Genomic DNA, 24,229 nt, shown 5'->3' on the forward strand with positions numbered 1-24,229 from the left:
TTGAAATGATCACCACAATAAAGTTAACACATCTATCACACCCTATAGTTACCTTTTTTTAAAAAAAATAAAGGGGCTTCCCTGGTGGCGGAGTGGTTAAGAATCTGCCTGCCAATGCAGGGGACACAGGTTCCAGCCCTGGTCTGGGAAGATTCCACATGCCACGGAGCAACTAAGCCCGTGCGCCACAACTACTGAGCCTGAGCTCTAGAGGCTGTGAGCCACAACTACTAAGCCTATGTGTCACACCTACTGAAGCCCTCGTGCCTACAGCTCATGCTCTGAAACAAGAGAAGCCACCGCAATGAGAAGCCTGCGCACCACAACAAAGAGTAGCCCCCGCTGCCCGCAGCTAGAGAAAGCTCACGTATGGCAACGAAGACTCAACGCACCCAAAAATAATAAATTAATTAATTAATAAAAAAATATGGAATGGGAATTTGCATGTCATTCTTAATGAAGGGGCCATACTAATCTTCATATCATTCCAATTGTAGTGTATGTGCTGCTGAAGCGAGCACTAGTCATTGACTGTTAACACGAGTCTTAGGTCTCCTGACTTATGTAAAATTTTCCATCAGTTTTAGACATGTAAGTATACAGACACACCCTCATGGCTGTATTTTCCTTCGCCACGCCCCTCCCAGCCTCTAGTCCCATACAGGAAATGAAAGGCTGTTTCCTAATATAGCTTCGAATACATGCTTCTTTGTACACAGAAAGTGACCATGTCTAACATGCCCTGAACGTATTTTTTAATTGATTTGAAGGAGAAGTAGGAAATTTAATATTAACGTTGCTCAATATTATATCCTTTTTTTCTTTACAATCTTTTGGGCTTTCCCTTTATTTCTTAGTTATTTTCTTCTTCCATATTTTTTCCACTTAAAGCTAAATGACACTATTTAGTTACTACTCCACTTAAAGGTAATAACAGGAAGTGAAAATATGAAAAAAAATAATTATCAGTATTACTCCTTAGAATTTTGCTTTATGAAAATATTTTTAAAGCTATTATTCATGTTGAAGTTTTAGCATTCATTAATATATGCATTTTGTGCAAACTCTACATTCCCGGTTTGGCTGTTATACACACAAATGAATGAATGTACTTTAATGAATTTGATTAATATGCAGCAGTTTGAGATCCACTTTGTCTTATTAGTACAGAAATGCTCCTCATTGAGTGCTGCTGAATCGGAATGGTGTGTCTGCCTGGGAAGGCTGACACACACACACACACATACACTTCACAAATAATGTAAAGCTAAGATTTTCGTAATTATCATAATTCACTCATTAAGATATTAGCAAACTGTCGCATCCACAAAAGATTCTCTATGCATGGAATTTTCCATCTTTTGCCTGCGCCCAAGATATACATGCAGTGCCAGTGCCAGAGAGTGTAAATGGAAACCCTACTTCTGTATTTTATTAGCAAATTTTGCAAACTACAAACAGCTTGATTGTTGTATAAATTTATAGTTGTGCTTGCACATTTGTGATGGTGGTTTTCAGCATGCAAGTTTTATCTAAGAGCTTTTACTTGGAACTGCGCAGAGCAATTCCAAAACCTCAAAACTAAAGGAAAATAAAATTGAAGTGCCTTTACAATTGAGTGATTTATACATTAAACTATTTTTTTTTAACAAGATTAAAAATACTGTGCTCCTAGAAACGTTCTCTCCCGGTGGAAGCCACTCAGATGGAAAATTTCATCTATTTCAAACTGATTTTTTGCCTGACTGACTCTCACATATTTTCCTAAAACCTGGTCATGGCAAATGATTTATTCTACTTTAACAATACTGTTCAAGTAGCCAGGAGGAGTCAAGTGCTGCAGGCAGTTGTCCAATTAGGTGCTCACCTATATTTTGACTTCTTTATGCTTACACATACTTATTCTTTTCTTTCCTTCTGATCCCCTACTCAGCAGCACTTTCTTCTGGATGAAAGTATCTGCATATTTCTGTACTAGGAATACTTAGCCAAATCTGAGCTGTAGAATGCGTTTTACATCAAAATTCCAAATAAGGATAAGGTGGGAAAACCCATTTTCCTACAGTTTAAGAGCTAATAGAGGGAGCTCAGGTATGGTGTATAAAGGGTGCACCTATTTTCAATGTCCTTCCCATAGTAACCCTCCCCCCTCCTCGGTGCAGTGGCATCTGTGCCACCACAGTGCCCCTAGTGACAGGGATGCTCTGCATCTTATTAAAGATGACTGGTCTAAATAAACGGAGCTACCTGGCTACAACACACAAGGCCATTCTTCACTTAGATAATTGTTGCTTTTCTTCAGATTTTAATCTCTCTTAATTGAAAAATAATTTTTTCTTCAACTATTATTGTCATTGACTCACCATCCTCTGTGGCAACATATATTCCTTTTGAAAAACTGATTTTAAAGAAAACAAACAGCATGTAAAATTTTCTTACAGAAACAATTGCTAGGTGAAAAAGTTAATGGGAGTCTGGTATTCTCTGAATGGGTTCATGTCATAATCTTAAAATAAAAAAAGAATTATGATCTCAAGTAGTATGTGAGAAAGCTACAGAAGTAAATCCAAACTTTGATATTTGGAATTTTCTTTGGCTATAGCAATAGCTGGTGAGTTTTCTCCAGGGGTAGACGCTCAGCTATTTTGATTCTACTAAACAAATCAAAGGAGCCACCATTATTTTTCTAAATAGCAGTACAAAAAAACCAAACACACACACACACATACACACACACACACACACACACACACAAAGGAAAACATAAAAAACCCTCACATTCCAGACCAGGTTCTTACCTTGATCCACTTACACTCACGTAGAAATTCCTTGAGTGAAGGAATTTGGAGGTTCCCACGGCAGCATTGGGCAAACCACAGAGAAGGGTGACTTGGCCAGTTAAGCCCACCTCAAATGACCGTGTAACTCATTTTCTGATGACAGAAAATGAAAAAAGGCATTAAGGCTCAAGCTTCTTCCTTTATAATGCCTCATTTGAAATAAAGAGGTCAAGAAAAAGAATTCTTTCTTGCTACCCTGACACAGGCCATCAGGGACTAGAGAGAGGTAATGTGTTAATACTGTTAACCAAATGCTACTGTGGCCCTTATTACCTCAGGACTATTTTACTAATTCCAAGATACTTCAATTAAAATGAAAAAAAATTATGATGCTCTCTAGAAAGTCATTTTTGTCTCTTTCCAGCTGTCCAGTGACATATTTTTAATCTTGTAAAGTCACTTGTTTATAATTTAAACTAAAGTTTAGTTACGCACAGCTTGTTTACCTGTACATACTGGCTAATTTGTAATGACAGAAGAGAAAGCTAACAGAGTACCACTAACTCTTGTGAAGAAAGTGCAATTAATAGCATTCTGCCCCTGATTTGGGAAAATATATGTCGTGCATACATCAATCAGGGTACTGTTGTAAATAATAGAAGGTACTTTTATTATTTTAGGCAGGAAGGGATGTTATACAGGGAATTAGAAACTTAAACATTCAGTAGAAGAGCAGGCTCTCCACTGACCTTCAGGAATGACTCCCAGGGCAGTTTTGTAGAACCTAGCTTCCAAGGGCAATGAGTCAGGAAGCTGCAGCAGTAACTACCACCCCCAGGGTCACTGCAGATCTCCGATTTTGGTGGCTTTCCAGGGATCACGAGGCCACCACTGCAATTATTGGCTCTAGGGAGTCACCACTTAGGCTGCAATCTGCTGATGAGAAATTGCAGCTGGAAATCCTAACCTCAGGACCGCACTGTGCCTGCTAAATGCACAGGAGGAAAATGGATGTCTCCTTGCATCCTAGCCTCTGCCTCCATTGAACTCAGCTCTGCATGCAGGTCTCATGAAGGTGCATCTGATTGGTCAAACCTAGATCACATTGGTTTCTTTAGCTGCAAGGGAGTCTGGGAAATGTAGGTTTTGTTTTCATTTTTTGCCACGACTCAAAGCTTAAAGATCTTGTTCTGCCGTTCAGTTTCTCAAACTGAAACTCATTGGAAAAATAATGTATAACGTTACTTGTTTTATTATAGCAATTCCTAATTAAAGCAGTATTTAATGCAATTTCCAGGATTTTTTTTTTTGAGTATTCTGTTATTACTGCATTACCTTGGGCATTGGGAAGATGTAGTATATGTTGCTTGTTCCTTATAAAAATAAGTAAGCACAATAAAAAGGATGCTAAACGTCAAAAAATATTTTTTTTTCAACCCAAGAAAGCATACTAGCAGGAGATAAGAACAGAATTGAGATATTCAGCTTATCAAATCTACCCCCAAACTCATAGACTTTCTACTATGTCAGCCATGCATAAAATCCTTCATAGTTTCTTTGCTTTTTAAAATTGGTGTTATTCCTACTTTTATCTTTTGGGGGCTCTTACAGACAGTTACTGTAAAGTGATTTTTGAGATGGCTCAATCACTCCAGTTTTGTCAGGAGTAAGTCGGTCTCCTGATCTAATAGAGAGAATAATGGCCCCCTACAAAGATGTTTACACCCTAATCCTGTGCATATGTTACATAACATGGAAAAGGAGAATTAAGGTTGCAGATACAATTAAGGCTGTTAGTCAATGGACTTGAAGACAGAGAGTTTATCCCAGATTATCTAGGTGGGCCTGATATATTCACAAGGGTCCTTAATGTGGAAGATGGAGGAAGAAGAGGAGTTCAGTGTGATGCAATGTGAGAACCTGACCCACTGTTGCTGGTTTTGAAGGTGGAGGAAGGAGCCATGAGCCAGGGGATGCAGGCAGCCTCGAGGAGCTGGAGAGGGCAAGCTAGTGGATGCTCCCCAGAACCTCCAGTGAGGAATCAGCCTGCCGGCACCCAGCTTTTACCACACTGAGGTCCGGTTCAGTCTTCTGAACTACAAAACTATAACATAATAAATCTGTGTTGTGTTAAGTCACTGAGTTTGTGGTAATTTGTTATAGCAGCAACAGGAAACTAATACATCGGACATTTGAGATTGGGGGCTCCTTTTCTGAGTGTCGCTTTTTTGACATTTTAGCTTGCAGGTTCATCTTGAGTGGTGTTCTCCCCCTCTCTATATACTTCCCCTACCCTGTCTCCCTGTTTGTGGACATTAGGAGGCTCCCTGGGACCCCAGGTCTTAACCTAGTAATTCTGTGTCCATTCCCACAGTGGTGCTGGCGCCGTCCCAGGACCAGCCACTGGACCAGAGGACAGCTTGGCCCAAGAGTTGTCACTGCTGCTGCTCTGCTTCCTTCTGCCACCGCCACAGTCAGTGAACGGCAATTAGGGGTTTGGGGGGCTCCTCTCACATATTAAAAGCATGACCCAGCTCTTAGTTGTGTGCAGAAAGCCCAACTTTGTCTCCAGCTGTACACAGGATGCTCCTGTCCAGGTTGCCCCACAGGGGTCAGATCCCTACCGCCCTGCCTGCTCCAGTGCTCAAAGCCCCGTGGACGTCTGGCTCATGACACTTTCTGCTCTGTAGTTCTGTTTCTGGTCTGTTAGGATGTTTAGCTTATTTTTCAGCTTAGCCGTATTTTTACACTTATAATATATATTTAATTTAATTTGTAAACTACATATGATGTATTGGCTGCGTATCTGGTCATTGCTGTGTTTGGAGCAGAGGGGAGACATTCCAAGCACCACCCTCACCGCAAGACCACCACATGCTGTACATATGATGATTAACGTTTCACAGAGCACTGTGTCCCCGGTTTGCGCCATGTTTTAGTTGAAGAGAAAATACCGTGAGTGGTTAGATATTTCCATTGTTCTCAGTGATTTGCTTTCTGTATTCTCAGGGATGTCGCTTCCTCCAACAAATAATACCCTCTTGGCAAAGGCTTGGCTGGTTGAAAATTATGAGAAAATTTCATTGTATGGCACCTCAAGGTGGTTGTTCCAGAAATTCATCTTAAAACTTGCTATTTCAGGAAACTGGCTTAGCTCCTCTGCTTTTTCTGTAGTCCATCAATTCCATAAATTGGCTGGGCGTTCCTGGAGGATGACTGTTAGGGTCAGGAGCGGGGGAGGAACAGAACACCAGGTGTTACGTTAAAAAAGGTGGCATAAGTCCCTGGTTTCGTCATGTACTTTAAGAGTGTGGAAAATAGCTGTTCACAGTTAACACCAGAAGTGCTCATTAAACTGATTTTCTGTTGAGAATGATTCCCCCTCAAATGTCTCAGGCTATCAAGTAGGTAAAATTCTATCAGGATTATGATACCCACCAAGTTACAAGTTATAAGAAATGATACTTGAAATAAAGGCTTTGCAGGCAAATTAAAATGGTAATAATTTCAGTTAATGTAATGGTAACTTTTTTTTAATCCCTTTATATTATTCAGCCAAAATTACATATTTGGAAAAAAAATGAGCTACTAAAGAAGATTTCCTAATTGTATGTAATATGCCTGAAGGCACATTACAGATGTAACTCAGATGCCTGGATGGAGAGGAAGATGGCTCTGATGATGATATTGTGCAACAGAACTACATTTTAGTCACAAACAGTCATAACATAAAATTATTTCCCAGAAAAAGGAAGCTGGGAATATGTTACAGCTTCCACAGTAAGCTCTGTAATCCTGGCTACACTCTGGAGATCACAGAACTACATGTGCATGTTTCTCTGTAAGCCCCCTAACCTTGCAGATCAAATTTTGACACCTAACATCTCAGTATTTCTCAAGTGATAGCACTTATTTTTCCTGAAATTCAGTCGAGTCTCTTGCCTTCTTTGTTTAGTTTATGCCAATGTGGTATTATCTCAGCTGGCTCATTTTGACTCATCCCCCGTTATCTACAGTGAACAAAGCCCCAAAGCTGTTTCTTGAGGTGAAAGGAGAATTAGTTAGACCAAACATGAATCCTTTTAACTGTTTATAAGTAGGAATAACTGTTTTAAGATGGTTTTTAAAAAAATTTTATCTTGTTGAGCTACACCATGTTATCTATCAGTTAAAGTGTCTACATTTACTACAGTTCAATGGCCACAGGCTTTTGCATAGAATTTCAAAAAGGCATACATGTGTTCTTGACAAATGACTAAAAATAGAAACTTCAGGAAACTGTGTACTGTTTTGCAGTCTAACTCAGGTGAGTAAATCTAGAATATTTTTTTAATGTTCAGGCAGGGTTTGTAGACCAGACTGGCAAAGGCTCCTATAAAAGTAAGTCTCACGGTGGTGACCCCTTCCCTTCCCAAGTCCCATGGTTTCTTTTCTTGCCCTTGCTGACTCAGGGGTCAGATGCCATCACCTCTGATTTTAGAATTCCCAAGATAAAGGCTCAGAATCCATCTGGGCCACACTGTTGTGAGCTCTGCTTCCTCACTGGCCTCAGAGCTCATCATGGTACTTTCTCTTTCAAGGAGGCTGACTCCCTTCCCACCTTCCCATCTTCCCCTTCCACTGGGCTAAGTGCATTCCTCTGGGATGGCTGGGACAATAGAGGCTTCTGGGGTAGCCTGAGCTTCCAAACAGGCTTTTGGGCTGGTGAGTCCGTGTTCACAGTCCAGTCTCCCTACTGGGCCTGTGGGCTATTTACGCCTGTCTCCACAAACCCTCAGGGCCAGCTTCATGATTGCTTTTCAGTTGGGTCTCAGCACTAGCAGAGCACAGCTGTGGACTCTAGCCTGCTATTTGGCCAGGGTTATCACTGGCTTGGGTTTAATACACCCAAGGGAGAGACCGGAGATGGGAGAGCAAAAAGGAATAAACAGTTGTTTCTCTGGCCTTGGTCAAAAGTCTCTCCAACTGTTTCCAGACATTTGGAGAAGCACTCAATGTTCAGGATGAGCTCAGGGCTCAAGTCTTTCCAGAAGACAAAGGAAGATGGAGACCTATTCCTAACTTCAGCCCAGACTTTGTAAGAAGGCCTCCACCTCACTGCAAAGGCTGGGCAAGGTATCTTCAGGACAGAAAAGGTCCCTGCTTTTGCTTGTTTCCTAGAAGGGCCCCCCTGAATGACGGAATCATCCTAGCTAAGAGGAGGAGACAGCTAGCACTCGCGGGCGAAACCAACACCAGATACTGTATGAGGATCAAGCTGTGGTTCTTCAGATGACAATGTAACACTTAGACCAAGGCCAAGAATTAAGCTGAGCTGGGATGCTACAGAGTACCCTCTGACCTCTTACCATTTCATGATACCAGAGATCTGCCCTCCTGTCTTTACTTTCCCTGTGAAATAAAGATGATGGATATAATCCTTCTTTTCCCCACAAGAGAAAGGGTCTGTGCAGATATCTATCTACAGTTTAACTTCTTGTTTGTCAAGCTATATGTGTGGAGACTTCTGTGTGCAATGGGGGAGGAAAGAGAGAGACATTTAGTGTTGTGAAAGAGTCCTGCTCTGGATAGCTAGGACTGGATTTGTCTCTCATGAGCCGATGCTCCTGAGTTCTCAATTTATTCCTCTGCAAAGAGGGTTGAAAATAAAAAACTCTGTTGACTCCCCGATTTTGTAAAGAGGAGCAGGTTGGAAAAGGGATGCGTAAGCTCACAGCAAAGAAGTTTACAAACATGTTTAAGAAATACCTCGTGAGCATCACAGTGCAAGGCCCTGGAGATCAGCAATGAGGAAGACACTGACCCTACCTCCTGGAGACCAACGGTCTCAGCCATTAAGAGGTAAAGTCACTGCCCCCCAAAGACATGACATTATTAGTATTATCCTCTGTTAGTGACTTTAGTCCAGTGTCCATGTTGCTGCAGGGTTACTTTTTTTCAATAATGATCCATAGGCTTTTTCCCCTCCCCTCTGCCTAATTCTTTCCTTGTATCTTCCTCTTCTTGCAAAACTGAAGGTAGTGCTTGGGGGAAATAAGGGACAGTTGGTTCTGGGAAATACGGCAGGGATCAGGGAAGGCTTGCAGGCAGAAGGGACATCTTAGTTGAGGCCTGAAGGATGAGCTGGATTTGATCAGGCCGAAGGGGGTTGGAAGTGACAGAGGAAGAAGTCCAGGCTGAGAGAAAACAGCGTGTGCAGAAGCCTAGGCTGAGAGAGAACACTGGGCATTTGGAGAAATGTTAGTAATCAGGGGTGATTGTAATAAAGAGTCCAAAGGATTGGGGAAAATGGGGTGCAAATGATGAACATTTTCACATATCTGGACAACAGGCACATGGAAGAGAGATTAGCAGCTAGCTAGCTCTAGGGGGCAGAACCAGAATCAAAGTGTAGAAATCCAGTGAAAAGGACACTGACTAAAAATTAAATTATAATAATGGCTTCCACTTAGCTTTTACAATATGCCGGAAACTGTGTTAAGGGTTTTATATCCATTATCTTGTTGGATCCTCAAAACAACCCTTTGAGGTAAACGTCATGAGGAAACAGAGACAGGTTAAATTAAATAGCTCAGGGTCACACAGGGAGGACGGGGCAGAGCTGGGATTCCAGAGTTGATGCTCCTGGTCTCCAACCTCAAACTGCTTCCTTGTGAGAATTATGTAGTCACAGAGCAAATGTGTAACTCTGAGAGTTTCCCATCACTGCAGGTGTTTAACCATGTGGCTGGGGTATTGCGGAGAATCCAGACATCAAGCAGAACCAGTAACTTTCTGAGAGTCTTCCTTTTGTGAGATTCAGGGGTTCAGTGGCGTGTCAGCAGATGAATATGTAAACTAGCCCTCAAAGACAACCACCCTCTGCATTTGGGGCAGCTTCATTGTCGTGCGCAATGGGCTCTCCTGGGGTACCTTTAAGGGGGGTGTTTGTTATCAGTCTCCGTTGCAGAAGAGAAGGATATAGTGAGCACCGAAAAGGAGGCGGAGTGAAATGGACGGAATTAGGGCAGCTCAAACCTCCGGTAAAGACATGCATCTTTCACGAACATCTGCTTTAGCTAATGCTGGCCTTGGGCAGTACTAAATTACGTATTCTGCTCTTAAACTATCACAGATTCATGTTTCAAGAACATAACCGTGAGAAAATACTGCACCAGTAGCAGGAAAAAAACAGCCTAGCTCATCTTGGATTAAAAAATTTTTGGTGGATTTCTATGATAATTCTTCATTTTCTTTCAAATTAAAGGGCATTGTGGGAGACCAAATAGGTTAGAATGCATAGAATGTTTTGTACTGACTTACTGAAAAAAAAGAATAAACAATTGCTTCTTTTGCTCACCATTCAGTGGAGGGTATCCAAATAACAACCAACAATAAATTACACAATGAATTCGGGAATCTTAGGGATAGAGCGACCTTAGAAAGCCTTTTGATGTATTTTCTAGAACGTGGGAACTGCCTTTTATTTATAGTGAAGTGCTCCTCTAAGGTCTCAAATCATGATCTATGTAACCTGGGTAGCCCAACTCCTATCCTTGTACCAGCATTTTCTTAAAACAGAGTCATAGACTATCACAGTAGGAGGACTTTACCTGTGAATTAAAGTGGGGAGTAGGGTGGATGGAGGAGGGCTCTCTTTTATCATCAATCTCGACACATTTAGTGGCTAGTAGTCAGAAAACAGTATCTGAAGTTTACCAAAATGTGTGTTTTTCAGAAATCCCAATAAATTGAAACTGAGTCACCGACAAAAACCTGCTTTGTAATGGCAACCCGAGGTCCTTGTATGCTGATGGAAGATATCTTCCAGAGTGATAACATGCCAGGTGTCACCTCAAGCAAAACTCAGAGTTGATTCTCTTCTCTCTTTAGCATGAGCAAGATATTTTCATTCCCTCTCCCTTTCCTCTCTCTCCAAACACATAACAGCTTTCATATCCCCTAAGTACTTACTCATTTAAAATCCTGCCTTCTGAACTCTTTCTGGTTCTTTCTTTCATGAAGGAAAAAATTAATCTCTTATGTATGTTATCAGCAATATGTGCAGAGCATATGCTCTTAAAAAAGTTGGGATAAACCAAAATTTTTAAAACATTCAAAGTCATTAGTTTTGCAGCAATCGTCTCCTACTTTACTCCTTCCATAAATATTTAAATAAATGTTTAGATCATTTTTGTTTAAAGAAAGATATGCCACTAGCCTTATAGAAAAGAATTTTTCTGGCAACTTGAAAATGTATTTACAATAAATGGATAGTAAAGATTTTACAATAAGGGTCCTATGAGTAACAAAATATCTCAGCTGTCAAGGAGCAGGCAGGTGGGCAGGTGGTTCTTCTTAAACAGAATTCAACCCACTGACGCCAGCCATGGTCCAATTGAGGGGACCGCTGTGGATCAGGGCAGGGAAGACAGAGCTGGAAGGAGACAGTTACAGCTGCAGCGAACTGAAAACATCTCTGCTCATTTCCTCTCTGGTCTAAAGCGCACAGGAGAAGCACTGATCTTTGCCAGCCAGCCCCAAACACACACTGTAAGAGGAAGATGAATCAAACTCAGCAGAAGCGCGCTTGCTCCCATGGCTGCTGAGGAAGCAGGGAGGATTTTGGTGTGGGGGACAGCAGGACTGACGGTGTCTGAGGTGGGCAGGCGGGGTGATGCTGGTCGGTGCCCAGAGACCTTCAGAGGCTGGGACTTTCAGGCCTGCCCCCACAGGTGCCCAGCAGCAGTCTCAGCACGGCAGTCCGACCTTCCAGGGCTTCTGGACACCCTGATGCCTCTGTGCCAGGGATTACGTGGCTGGAAGAGGTGTAGGAGCCAATCAAGGTTCTTTCTGACAACGACATTTCTCTCTGAGGCCTTCCACTGGCTTAAGTGACTGAGCATCACTGAATAGTATCAGTCATGTCAAGCTGTCCAAACTCACACGAGTATCTTTGTTAAGCACTTTATTCCTCCAAGTCAGCACAAAATTTGAGGTCTGTAGGATGTTCTGTCAACGTTTTTGCTTCCTTTTTCCCTCCAAAAGCCATTTTTCAGGTTGCGTATTTGTGTATGTGTGTTAAAACTAAAGACGTCTGTCAAACATGTTTCATTTAAATGGTTTTTGTGTTTGTCTCTTCATGGATAGGGAACTGTTCTATTTTCCTTTGCTGTTTGTCTTCCTTCATTTGGCAAAGCCGTCCCCTCTTCCCCCAGTGATTTAGAACAGAGAGGAAAGTAATATCAGGCCTTAATTTAACAGCAGCACTACATCTGCCATTAGACAACTTTTACTTCCTCTCTGAGTAGCAGAGAAACTGTCTTTCCTCAACAGAAATGTCAAATGAACACAGTCCTTAAATAAGAACACGAATTTGACCTTTACCGGATGTCTTTATTCTTTAACATTCTTCAAAGATACACACTTGAAAACGTTAAGACTTAACTGACACCCAGCATGGATGTTTCATTGTCTGTTGTTTCTAAGCTGCCAGAGGCTTTCTTATGTGGACAAAATAACTATTTATGTCATAGTGGAGCACAATTATTTATTCACCTAGCAGAGCAGAGGAAATAATTTTCAAACTAAAAACACAAAATGGGTTGTTTCTACCACAAACTTCCCACAAAAACGGGAATCTTACTTCCTAAGTAGAACCAGACCCTCGCTCCATTCTCTGCCCAGCAGAAAAATTACATGGCTTTTAGCTTTAATGGTCTTTTAGGCTTGTCGCCAAAAGAAGTTCCAAAAAAACTTTTCTGGTCCCAATTTGCCCTCTCAGCCCAGTTCTTTCGTAAGCAGGAAGGAGAGATCCTGGAGAGTATCCAAAGCCAGGCTCTATGAAGCGAAGCCCGAGGCCAAAGAACCGCTCCACACAATTGAGAGGAGAGAAAAAGGAGGCCCACGACCACAGAGAGTCCGACTCTGACAGAGCAGGCTTCAGGGTGGTGGGCACGGCTTAACTGATGGAGTGACTGCCGGGTACGTGTGTTCCTGACGTTGTACAGACTGATACGTGGCTGCCGAGGTGAGGCTGGGGAAGCACCTGGACCAAGCGCATGTAGAGATGTGGCTGACGCCCTCGTCTGTCGTCGCTGTGCTGTGTCCTCATCCATTTCTGTCTTCAGTAAACAAACGCTGCTTTAGTTTTTTCTTTAAAGCTTTGCATTTCTACCTGAACATTTCACATGTCGGTCCTGAGCTGTTCCTGATCACGAAGCAGAGAAAACTTCTCCGATTCTTCACAGGCATCTCCAAGCTACAGGAATTTCAGGAGAAGAACATAAGAGTATTCACACCAAGGCCACAGGGGAACTTGAGAGTAATGCCCATACGTGCCTGGTTAGACATTATTCTCTCTGTTAGCTCAGCTTCCTCACTCTTAAGACAACTGTAACTGTTACAGCTGTGGCCTCTGTGATAACCACGTCACACGTAGGCTTCACCCTCCAAAACTCTGGCATTCCATCTGGTTCTCTTCATTCATTCAGCACCCATTTCCACACTACTGATGCACTGTGAGAGATTCAAGGTCGAATTCCATTCAGAACCTGCCTTCAAAGAACTTAGAGTTACCCAGAGAGATATCATCATGAGGTAGCACAAAGGACAGGAGTAGCCATCACGATTTGCCCAAAGCAGTGAGGGCCATTAGGAAGGCACTGGAAAACAGCAGTTCTTCAAAGGAGGGGAGGGTTGCTTCAGCTGTGGTGATCAACGATGACTGAAAGGCGGGAGCTGCACCTGAGGAGGCCTTGAAGGATCCGTGGGCTGAGATCTGCAGAGGCTGAGGGCGGGCATTCCAATTTGAGCCGAGGAAGCATGGAGCATCATTTTCTTTCTTTTTTTTTTTTTTTTTTTTTTTGCGGTACGTGGGCCTCTCACTGTTGTGGCCTCTCCCGTTGCGGAGCACAGGCTCCGGACGCGCAGGCTCAGTGGCCATGGCTCACGGGCCCAGCCGCTCCGCGGCATGTGGGATCTTCCCGGACCGGGGCACGATCCCGTGTCCCCTGCATCGGCAGGCGGACTCCCAACCACTGCGCCCCCAGGGAAGCCCGCATCATTTTCTTTTCACTTCCTCCAGCCAGGTCGGTTCCTGACAGAGCTGGGAAATGCCTCAGTAATGTTGGTGGATGTGCTCCAGGCACTTGCTTACTCCACCACAGCCAGCCAGGTTAAAAAAATGTAAAGCTGACACAAATAGACAAAAATAAAACAAAAGGTTAAAATGATCTGGATTTGAGGAACTTTAAAAAAATCTCTCTAAAACAAAAAAGGGGGTGCCCTGGTAGTATCAATGCGTAATTTGGCTGGGTTCTAAGTCATGTCTGAGTGCTCCCTGAGCCTGGCTTGGAGTGACTGGAACGTTCCTTATGTCTGCAGGATTCTCAGACACAACAGGAAGATGAGAGCCTTGCCCTGGATGCCTCTGGAGATGGAGCTTGTGTGACTGTTTTCAAAATAAAAGATGATTCCCGAGAATCAGAAAGCTGCAAATGCTGCGACAAACTTACAGCCTCGGGTTTTGTATGAACACATCTGAACCTGTGACTGGAATGTTCTCACAGTTATTTAAGTTCCCAGAGTATGTCGAGTCTTCCTCCTAACCATATCATTATTGTTGAAATGTAAGAAAAAGAAAGCTGAGAAATGGCATCCTTCTGAATAAGTGTCAGAGAGCCAAAAATGTAATAGTCCATCATAAGCATTTCCAAACCTTTCAAATATAAGACAACACAGTTAAATCATTTTTATTACAGGCATAAAATAAAAATTAGTATAAAATATTAAATGTTTATGAGCACAGACTCTGCTTTTAACAATTTACAATTTAGATGGGATGATTTAGCAATTAAATTATCTCATAATTACTCTCCTTGATATATTAAGTTCACTAAATTTCACCTTCAGTCATTTAATGGCAAAAGACAATGGTATTTTTAGTCCTATTTAAAATATTAGCCCTATAGTCAAGAAAACTCTTCTACCAGAAGTCTTTTCTTTCTCAGTTCACTAGTCTCTAAATGGTGCACATGAGACAACGGCAAGGTTTAAACCCCTGGGGTGGGGGGTGGCAGTGGGCAGAGAGTGCATTTCATTTCATGCCCAGTATGACAGCTACACCCTGGAATTTCTGTCTTCTGCCCAACTTAAGAAAGAGTGGCTTGGGGAAAGGCAGCATTTGCAATGCAGACGGTTGTGAAGGTTGCAAAGGCCCTTTGTGCAGGCCTCCCAGTGCACAGGAGCAGCTGACTGCGCACATTTATGTCACATCTGTAGCAGAGTGACAGCTTTCATTCTGGGGGGCCAGGTGGAGCAGGAGAGTGGACTGTTCCCTTCAGGCCATATTAGAAGGCTCCATTACCACACACACCCCCAGCCCACTTTCTGAGACCATGCGGCCTCCAGAAAGCCCACGGAGGTTACAATGTCTTACTAAGGCAGTACGAACAGGTAAAGAGGTTGATAAAAATCCAATGCAAAAGCTGGTCAGTGGGCTTGAGCAAAACAGCATCTGTGAGCGGTAGGTGGAACTGCAGTGTCCCAGAGCAGGGGTTTGCACGTGACTGGCATGAGGAGGGTGTCCGTGCTTCTGGGAAGGTAGCTGCCCAGTGCGGGATGTCAGGATGGGCAAAAAAGGCATCTCTGTGGGAGGGCAGGGGCTGGAGGTGGGCTGATGAAGAGGGTCAGAGACTGAATGAGTGAAGAGGGCATTCACATTGGATTCTGATTAACTAAGTACTGTGTTAAGGATAATGGGAGCTAGGTTTCTCATTGTCTGAGAAGGGAGTTACAATTATGGAAAAGAAGAGAGCTAAAAGTTCTCACATGTTGGTATGAACCATGGTTTTCAATACATCTAGATAGATATAGAAAAATACAATATGTGTATGTATATATATTTCCTACTTCTGCCCACCAAAAAGGACCTGGAAACAGGGACATCTCAATAATACTGAGCACATCTAGCACCCAGATATTGGTTTCTAAATACCAATCTTTACTAAAAGAAACCAGGGCACCTTGGAGAAATGGCTGATTCCATGGCTGGTACAGAGAAAGAACAAAATGAGCTTGGAGTTTCTTTTTGTGCCCAGAAGTAAGAAAGTGCTTAAAGAACGATGAGGACGTGCCAAAAGGACACAGGAACCAGACTGAAGGGGCTCTCACTGGCCAAATCTGATATAATTTGAGGATCAAACTAAATAATTTTAGTAATGAATTATAACCCATTACATAAAATAGGAAACCATGAATTCACAGTGATATAAATAAATGAATGAGTAAATTGAAGGTATGATGAGGAATTAGATGTTTACACGGTCTCAAAACACCTCCCCCCAAAATACTTATTCATTACAAATAGAAAAAGAGAACTTCTACAGTGGAAAAGCCTGGCAGATTCCACCCTAATCGAAGGATCAAAGTAGGCAATATCAGTAATGGAACAAACTGAGACTGTATATGCCACCTGCATCATGCCTATGGTTTTCCTGCCACAGATATGTATTGTGACTCTAATCACAAGGAAATAGGAAACCCAAATGGAAGGAAATTCCACAAAATAACTGGCCTATAATCTTTAAAGTGTCAAGGTCATGATAATCAAGGAAAGACCAAAGAGATTAAAAGAAATGACAACTGGGAATTCCCTGGTGGTCCAGTGGTAAAGGATGGCCTTCCAATGCAGGGGACGTGGCTTCAATCCCTGGTCGGGGAACTGAGATCCCACATGCCACAGAGGAACTAAGCCCTCGCACTATAACTACTGAGCCCGTGCATCTCAACTGGAGAGCCCACATGCCACAAACTACAGAGCCCATGCTCTCTGGAGCTTGTGCGCCACAACTAGAGGGAGGAAACCCGCATGCCACAACTAGAGAGAAGTCTGGGCACCACAACTAGAGAGAAGCCCGCACGCAACAATGAAGATCACTTGTGCCGCGATGAAGACCAGACACAGCCAAAAATAAAATAAATAAAGATACCTACACCAACCAACTTCTAAAAAAAAAGAAAAGAAAGAAAGAAAGAAATGACAACTAAGCTCAACCTGTGATTCTGAACTGGATCCTTTGGCTATAAAAACATTGTTGGGATAATTAGGAAGACTTGAATGCTGCCTGACGGTCAGATAGTAGTATTATATCAGTGTTAATTTCCTGATTTTTTTAGTTGAATTGTATTTCTGTTAGAGAAATTCCTTGTTTGTAGGAATACACAATACATACAAGATATTCTGGGATGTTGGGAGCATCATGTAGGCAACTTTCTCTGAAATGGTGCATAAAAAGAGTTATCTGTACCATACTTACAATTTTTTTGTAAGTTTGAGATTTTTAAAAAGCAGTTAATTGAGGGAGGAACCAAGATGCCGGAGTAGAAGGACGTGCTCTCACTCCCTCTTGCGAGAACACCAGAATCACAACTAGCTGCTGGACAATCATCGACAGGAAGACACTGGAACTCACCAACAAAGACACCCCACATCCAGAGACAAAGGAGAAGCCACAATGAGATGGTAGGGGGGGGTGCACTCACAGTAAAATCAAATCCCATAACTGGTGGGGGGGTGACTCACAGACTGGAGAACAACTATACCACAGAAGTCCACCCACTGGACTAAAGGTTCTGAGCCCCACGTCAGGCTTCCCAACCTGGGGGTCCAGCAACGGGAGGAGGAATTCCTAGAGAAACAGACTTTGAAGCCTAGTGGGAATTGTTTGCAGGACTTCGACAGACTGGGGGAAACAGAGACTCCACTCTTGGAGGGCACACACAAAGTAGTGTGCGCATTGGGACAGAGGGGAAGGAGTAGTGACCCCAGGGGAGACTGAACCAGACCTACCTGCAGAGGCGGAGGGGGGGGGGCAGGCTGTGGCTCACCATGGGGACAAGGACACTGGAAGCAGAAGTTCTGGGAAGTACTCCTTGGCGTGAGCCCTCCCAGAGTCTGTCATTAGCCCCACCGAAGAGCCCAGGTAGGCTCCAGTGTTGCGTTGCCTCAGGCCAAACAACCAACAGGGAGGGAACCCAGCCCCACCCATCAACAGTCAAGTGGATTAAAGTTTCACTGAGCTCTGCCAACCAGAGCAACGGTCAGCTCTACCCACCACCAGTCCCTCCCATCAAGCCTCTTAGGTAGCCTCATCCACCAGAGGGCAGACAGCAGAAGCAAGAAGAACTACAGTCCTGCAGCCTGTGGAACAAAAACCACATTCACAGAAAGACAGACAAGATGAAAAGGCAGAGGGCTATGTACCAGATGAAGGAACAAGATAAAACCCCAGAAAAACAACTAAATGAAGTGGAGATAGGCAACCTTCCAAAAAAAAATTCAGAATAATGATAGTGAAGATGATCCAGGACCTCGGAAAAAGAATGGAGGCAAAGATCAAGAAGATGAAAGAAACGTTTAACGAAGACCTAGAAGAATTAAAGAACAAACAAACAGAGATGAACAAATATAATAACTGAAATGAAAACTACACTAGAAGGAGTCAATAGCAGAATAACTGAGGCAGAAGAACGGAAAAGTGACCTGGAAGACAGAATGGTGGAATTCACTGCTGCGGAACAGACTAAAGAAAAAAGAATGAAAAGAAATGAAGACAGCCTAAGAGACCTCTGGGACAACATTAAACGCAACAACATTCGCATTATAGGGGCCCCAGAAGGAGAAGAGAGAGAGAAAGGACCCGAGAAAATATTTGAAGAGATTATAGTCGAAAACTTCCCTAACATGAGAAAGGAAATACCCACCCAAGTCCAGGAAGCGTAGCGAGTCCCATGAGGATGAACCCAAGGAGAAACATGCCAAGACACATAGTAATCAAATTGGCAAAAATTAAAGACAAAGAAAAATTGAAAGCAGCAAGGGAAAAACAAAAAATAACATACAAGGGAACTCCCATAAGGTTAACAGCTGATTTCTCAGTGTAAACTCTACAAGCCAGAAGGGAGTGGCATGATATACTTAAAGTGATGAAAGGGAAGAACCTACAACCAAGATTACTCTACCGGCAAGGATCTCATTCAAATTCGATGGAGAAATCAAAAGCTTTACAGGGGGATTCCCTGGTGGCACAGTGGTTGAGAGTCCACCTGCCGATGCAGGGGACACAGGTTTGTGCCCTGGTCCGGGAAGATCCCACATGCCGTGGAGTGGCTAGGCCTGTGAGCCATGGCCGCTGGGCCAGTGCGTCCAGAGCCTGTGCTCCCCAACGGGAGAGGCCACAACAGTGACAGGCCCTCGTATGGCAAAAAAAAAAAAAAAAAAAAAAAATCTTTACAGACAAGCAAAAGCTAAGAGAATTCAGCACCACCAAACCAGCTCAACAACAAATGCGAAAGGAACTTCTCTGAGTGGGAAACACAAGAGAAGAAAAGGACCTACAAAAACAAACCCAAAACAATTACGGAAATGGGCATAGGAACATACAGATATATAATTACCTTAAATGTGAATGGATTAAATGCTCCAACCAAAAGACACAGGCTTGCTGAATGGATACAAAAACAAGACCCATATATATGCTGTCTACAAGAGACCCACTTCAGACCTAGGGACACATACAGACTGCAAGTGAGGGGATGGAAAAAGATATTCCATGCCAATGGAAATCAAAAGAAAGCTGGAGTAGGGCTTCCCTGGTGGTGCAGTGGTTGAGAGTGCGCCTGCCAATGCAGGGGACACGGGTTCATGCCCGGTCCAGGAAGATCCCACATGCTGCGGAGTGGCTGGGCCCGTGAGCCACGGCTGCTGGGCCTGCGCGTCCGGAGCCTGTGCTCTGCAATGGGAGAGGCCACAACAGTGAGAGGCCCGCATACCACAAAAAAAAATAAAATAAAAAAGAAAGCTGGAGTAGCCATACTCATATCAGATAAAATAGACTTTAAAATAAAGAATGTTACAAGAGACAAGGAAGGACACTACATAACAATCAAGGGATCAATCCAAGAAGAAGATATAACAATTATATATATATATGCACCCAACATAGGAGCACCTCAATACATAAGGCAACTGCTAACAGCTATAAAAGGGGAAATCGACAGTAACACAATAATACTGGGGGACTTTAACACCTCACTTACACCAATGGACAGATCATCCAAAATGAAAATAAATAAGGAAACAGAAGCTTTAAATGACACAGTAGACCAGATAGAGTTAATTGATATTTATAGGACATTCCATCCAAAAACAGCAGATTATACTTTCTTCTCAAGTGTGCACGGAACATTCTCCAGGATAGGTCACATCTTTAGTCAAAAATCAAGCCTCAGTAAATTTAAGAAAATTGAAATCATATCAAGCATCTTTTCTGACCACAACGCTATGAGATTAGAAATGAATTACAGGGAAAAAAACGTAAAAAACACAAACACATGGAGGCTAAACAATACGTTACTAAATAACCAAGAGATCACTGAAGAAATCAAACAGGAAATCAAAAAATACCTAGAGACAAATGACAATGAAAACACGACGATCCAAAACCTATGGGATGCAGCAAAAGCAGTTCTAAGAGGGAAGTTTATAGCTATACAAGCCTACCTCAAGAAACAAGAAAAACCTCATGTAAACAATCTAACCTTACACCTAAAGGAACTAGAGAGAGAAGAACAAACAAAACCCAAAGTTAGCAGAAGGAAAGAAATCAAAAAGATCACAGCAGAAATAAATGAAATAGAAACAAAGAAAACAATAGCAAAGATCAATAAAACTAAAAGCTGGTTCTTTGACAAGATAAACAAAATTGATAAACCATTAGCCAGACTCATCAAGAAAAAGAGGGAGAGGACTCAAATCAATAAAATTAGAAACGGAAAAGGAGAAGTTACAACAGACACCACAGAAATACAAAGAATCCTAAGAGACTACTACAAGCAACTCTATGCCAATAAAATGGACAACCTGGAAGAAATGGACAAATTCTTAGAAAGGTATAACCTTCCAAGACTGAACCAGGAAGAAACAGAATACATGAACAGACCAATCACAAGTAATGAAATTGAAACTGTGATTAAAAATCTTGCAACAAACAGAAGTCCAGGACCAGATGGCTTCACAGGTGAATTCTATCAAACATTTAGAGAAGAGCTAACACCCATCCTTCTCAAACTCTTCCAAAAAATTGCAGAGGAAGGAACACTCCCAAACTCATTCTATGAGGCCACCATCACCCTGATACCAAAACCAGACAAAGAGACTACAAAAAAAGAAAATTACAGACCAATATCACTGATGAATATAGATGCAAAAATCCTCAACAAAATACTAGCACACAGAATCCAACAACACATTAATAGGATCATACAACATGATCAAGTACGATCCTTCCCAGCGATGAAAGGATTCTTCAATATACGCCAATCAATCAATGTGATACACCACAGTAACAAATTGAAGAATAAAAACCATATGATCATCTCAATAGATGCAGAAAAAGCTTTTGACAAAACTCAACACCCATTTATGATAAAAACTCTCCAGAAAGTGGGCATAGAGGGAAACTACCTCAACATAATAAAGGTCATATACGACAAACCCACAGCAAACATCATTCTCAATGGTGAAAAACTCAAAGCATTTCCTCTAAGATCAGGAATGAGACAAGGATGTCCACTCTCACCACTATTATTCAACATAGTTTTGGAAGTCCTAGCCACGGCAATCAGAGAAGAAAAAGAAATAAAAGGAATACAAATTGGAAAAGAAGAAGTAAATCTGTCACTGTTTGCAGATGACATGACACTATACATAGAGAATCCTAAAGATGCCACCAGAAAACTACTAGAGTTAATCAATGAATTTGTTAAAGTTGCAGGATACAAAATTAATGCACAGAAATCTCTTGCATTCCTATACACTAATGATGAAAAATCTGAAAGAGAAATTATAGAAACACTCCCATTTACCCTGCAACAAAAAGAATAAAATACCTAGGAATAAACTTACCTAAGGAGACAAAAGACCTGTATGCAGAAAACTATAAGACACTGATGAAAGAAATTAAAGATGATACAAACAGATGGAGAGATATACCATGTTCTTTGATTGGAAGAATCAATATTTTGAAAATGTCTATACTACCCAAAGCAATCTACAGATTCAATGAAATCCCTATCAAATTACCAATGGCATTTTTTACGGAAATAGGACAAATCATCTTAAAATTTGTATGGAGACACAAAAGACCCCGAATAGCCAACGCAGTTTTGAGGGAAAAAAACGGAGCGGTAGGAATCAGACTCCCTGGCTTCAGGCTATACTACAAGGCTACAGTAATCAAGACAATTTGCTACTGGCACAAAAACAGAAACATAGATCAATGGAACAAGATAGAAAGCCCAGAGATAAACCCACACACCTATGGTCAACTAATCTATGACAAAGGAGGCAAAGATATACAATGGAGAAAAGACAATCTCTTCAGTAAGTGGTGCTGGGAAAATTGGACAGCTACATGTAAAAGAATGAAATTAGAACACTCCCTAACACCATACACAAAAATAAACTCAAAATGGATTCGAGACCTAAATGTAAGACCGGACACTATAAAACTCTTAGAGGAAAACATAGGAAGAACACTCTTTGACATAAATCATGGCAAGATCTTTTTTGATCCACCTCCTAGAATAATGGAAATAAAAACAAAAATAAACAAATGGGACCTAATGAAACTTCAAAGCTTCTGCACAGCAAAGGAAACCATAAACAAGATGAAAACACAACCCTCAGAATGGGAGAAAATATTTGCAAATGAATCAATGCACAAAGGATTAATCTCCAAAATATATAAACAGCTCATGCAGCTCAATATTAAAGAAACAAACAACCCAATCCAAAAATGGGCAGAAGACCTAAATAGACATTTCTCCACAGAAGACATACAGATGGCCAAGAAGCACATGAAAAGCTGCTCAACATCAATAATTATTAGAGAAATGCAAATCAAAACCACAATGAGGTATCACCTCACACCAGTTAGAATGGGCATCATCACAAAATCTACACACAACAAATGCTGGAGAGGGTGTGGAGAAAAGGGAACCGTCTTGCACTGTTGGTGGGAATGTAAATTGATACAGCCACTATGGAGAACAGTATGGAGGTTCCTTAAAAAACTACAAAGAGGACTACCATATGATCCAGCAATCCCACTACTGGGCATATACCCAGAGAAAACCATAATTCAAAAAGACACATGCATCCGAATGTTCATTGCAGCACTATTTACAATAGCCACGTCATGGAACCAACCTAAATGCCCATCGACAGACGAATGGATAAAGAAGATGTGGTACATATATACAATGGAATATTGTTCAGCCATAAAAAGGAATGAAATTGAGTCATTTGTAGAGACATGGATGGATCTAGAGACTGTCATACAGAGTGAAGTAAGTCAGGAAGAGAAAAACAAATATATTAACACATGTATGTGGAACCTAGAAAGATGGTACAGATGAACCGGTTTGCAGGGCGGAAGTTGATACACAGATGTAGAGAACAAACGTATGGACACCAAGGGGGGAAAACCGCTGTGGGGTGGGGATGGTGGTGTGCTGAATTGGGCGATTGGGACTGACATGTATACACTGATGTGTATAAAATTGATGACTAATAAGAACCTGCAGTATAAAAAAAAAAAGAAAAAAAACAACTAATATTAAACTTTCTTTGGGTTATTTGTATGGAAATATGTTAATATAAATGTTTCAGACATTACATGAAATTTCTAAAAATCTTATGTGTTCTGGTATAATGTTATAAGTCATAATTCTAGTTATTACTTTCAAATGTATATCTCAGAAATAACTAAATTTCCTTGTCAATTGCATTATTATGAACTTTCATCAAATCTTTAACCGTGGTCATTTTTAAGTCTTTTGTCATTTACAGACAGTTCTGGGTGTACTCTGATGATTTTGCAAAGGTGTTCCTATAAAAGGGTTTCATCTTCAAGGAAATCATGGAAAAGACTCTGACAAGTACAGGTTTCTGGTAACTGACTCTACTGCTGAACTGAATGAATAAGCATTTTCAGAACTCTTATGGAAAACTGATGAATTCATAAAAGTGCCAACAAAAGATCAAGATGAAAAAAAATTAATTACATGGGACTGAGTGAACTGATGAGGGTGATTATAATTTTTGTGACTTTTTATTTGAATAAAAAAAAATCCCACAAGGACTCAGAGGCAAAAAATATACAAATCAATTTTCACTGCAAAGTAAAGGAGCTGTTACAGTGGAGGATTCCTGGACTGAATGTCAGTATTATGACATAGTGTGAGTGTGTTTCGTGTTCGGTAATTGCAATCATTGTTGCTTTTGTTGTGGTCATCCATTTACAATGCTTGGTGTCAGTTTATTTATCTCTTGTAAAAATAAAATACAGTGTGTGTGTGTGAAAAAATAAATTAATTTTTAAAAAGCAGTTAATTAATTACTTCTC

General features: G+C 41.5%; 1 pseudogene; it reads right to left on the minus strand.

The window, feature by feature from the left end:
* Positions 1-421: 421 nt before the first annotated feature.
* LOC115801530 (U6 spliceosomal RNA) lies at positions 422-521 on the minus strand (annotated as a pseudogene).
* Between the last annotated feature and the right edge of the window lie 23,708 nt (positions 522-24,229).

This window comes from Delphinapterus leucas, chromosome 16, assembly GCF_059928025.1.
Source record: "Delphinapterus leucas isolate spDelLeu-1000000601 "Yukka" chromosome 16, BTC_Dleu_Yukka2, whole genome shotgun sequence".
Taxonomy (NCBI): domain Eukaryota; kingdom Metazoa; phylum Chordata; class Mammalia; order Artiodactyla; family Monodontidae; genus Delphinapterus; species Delphinapterus leucas.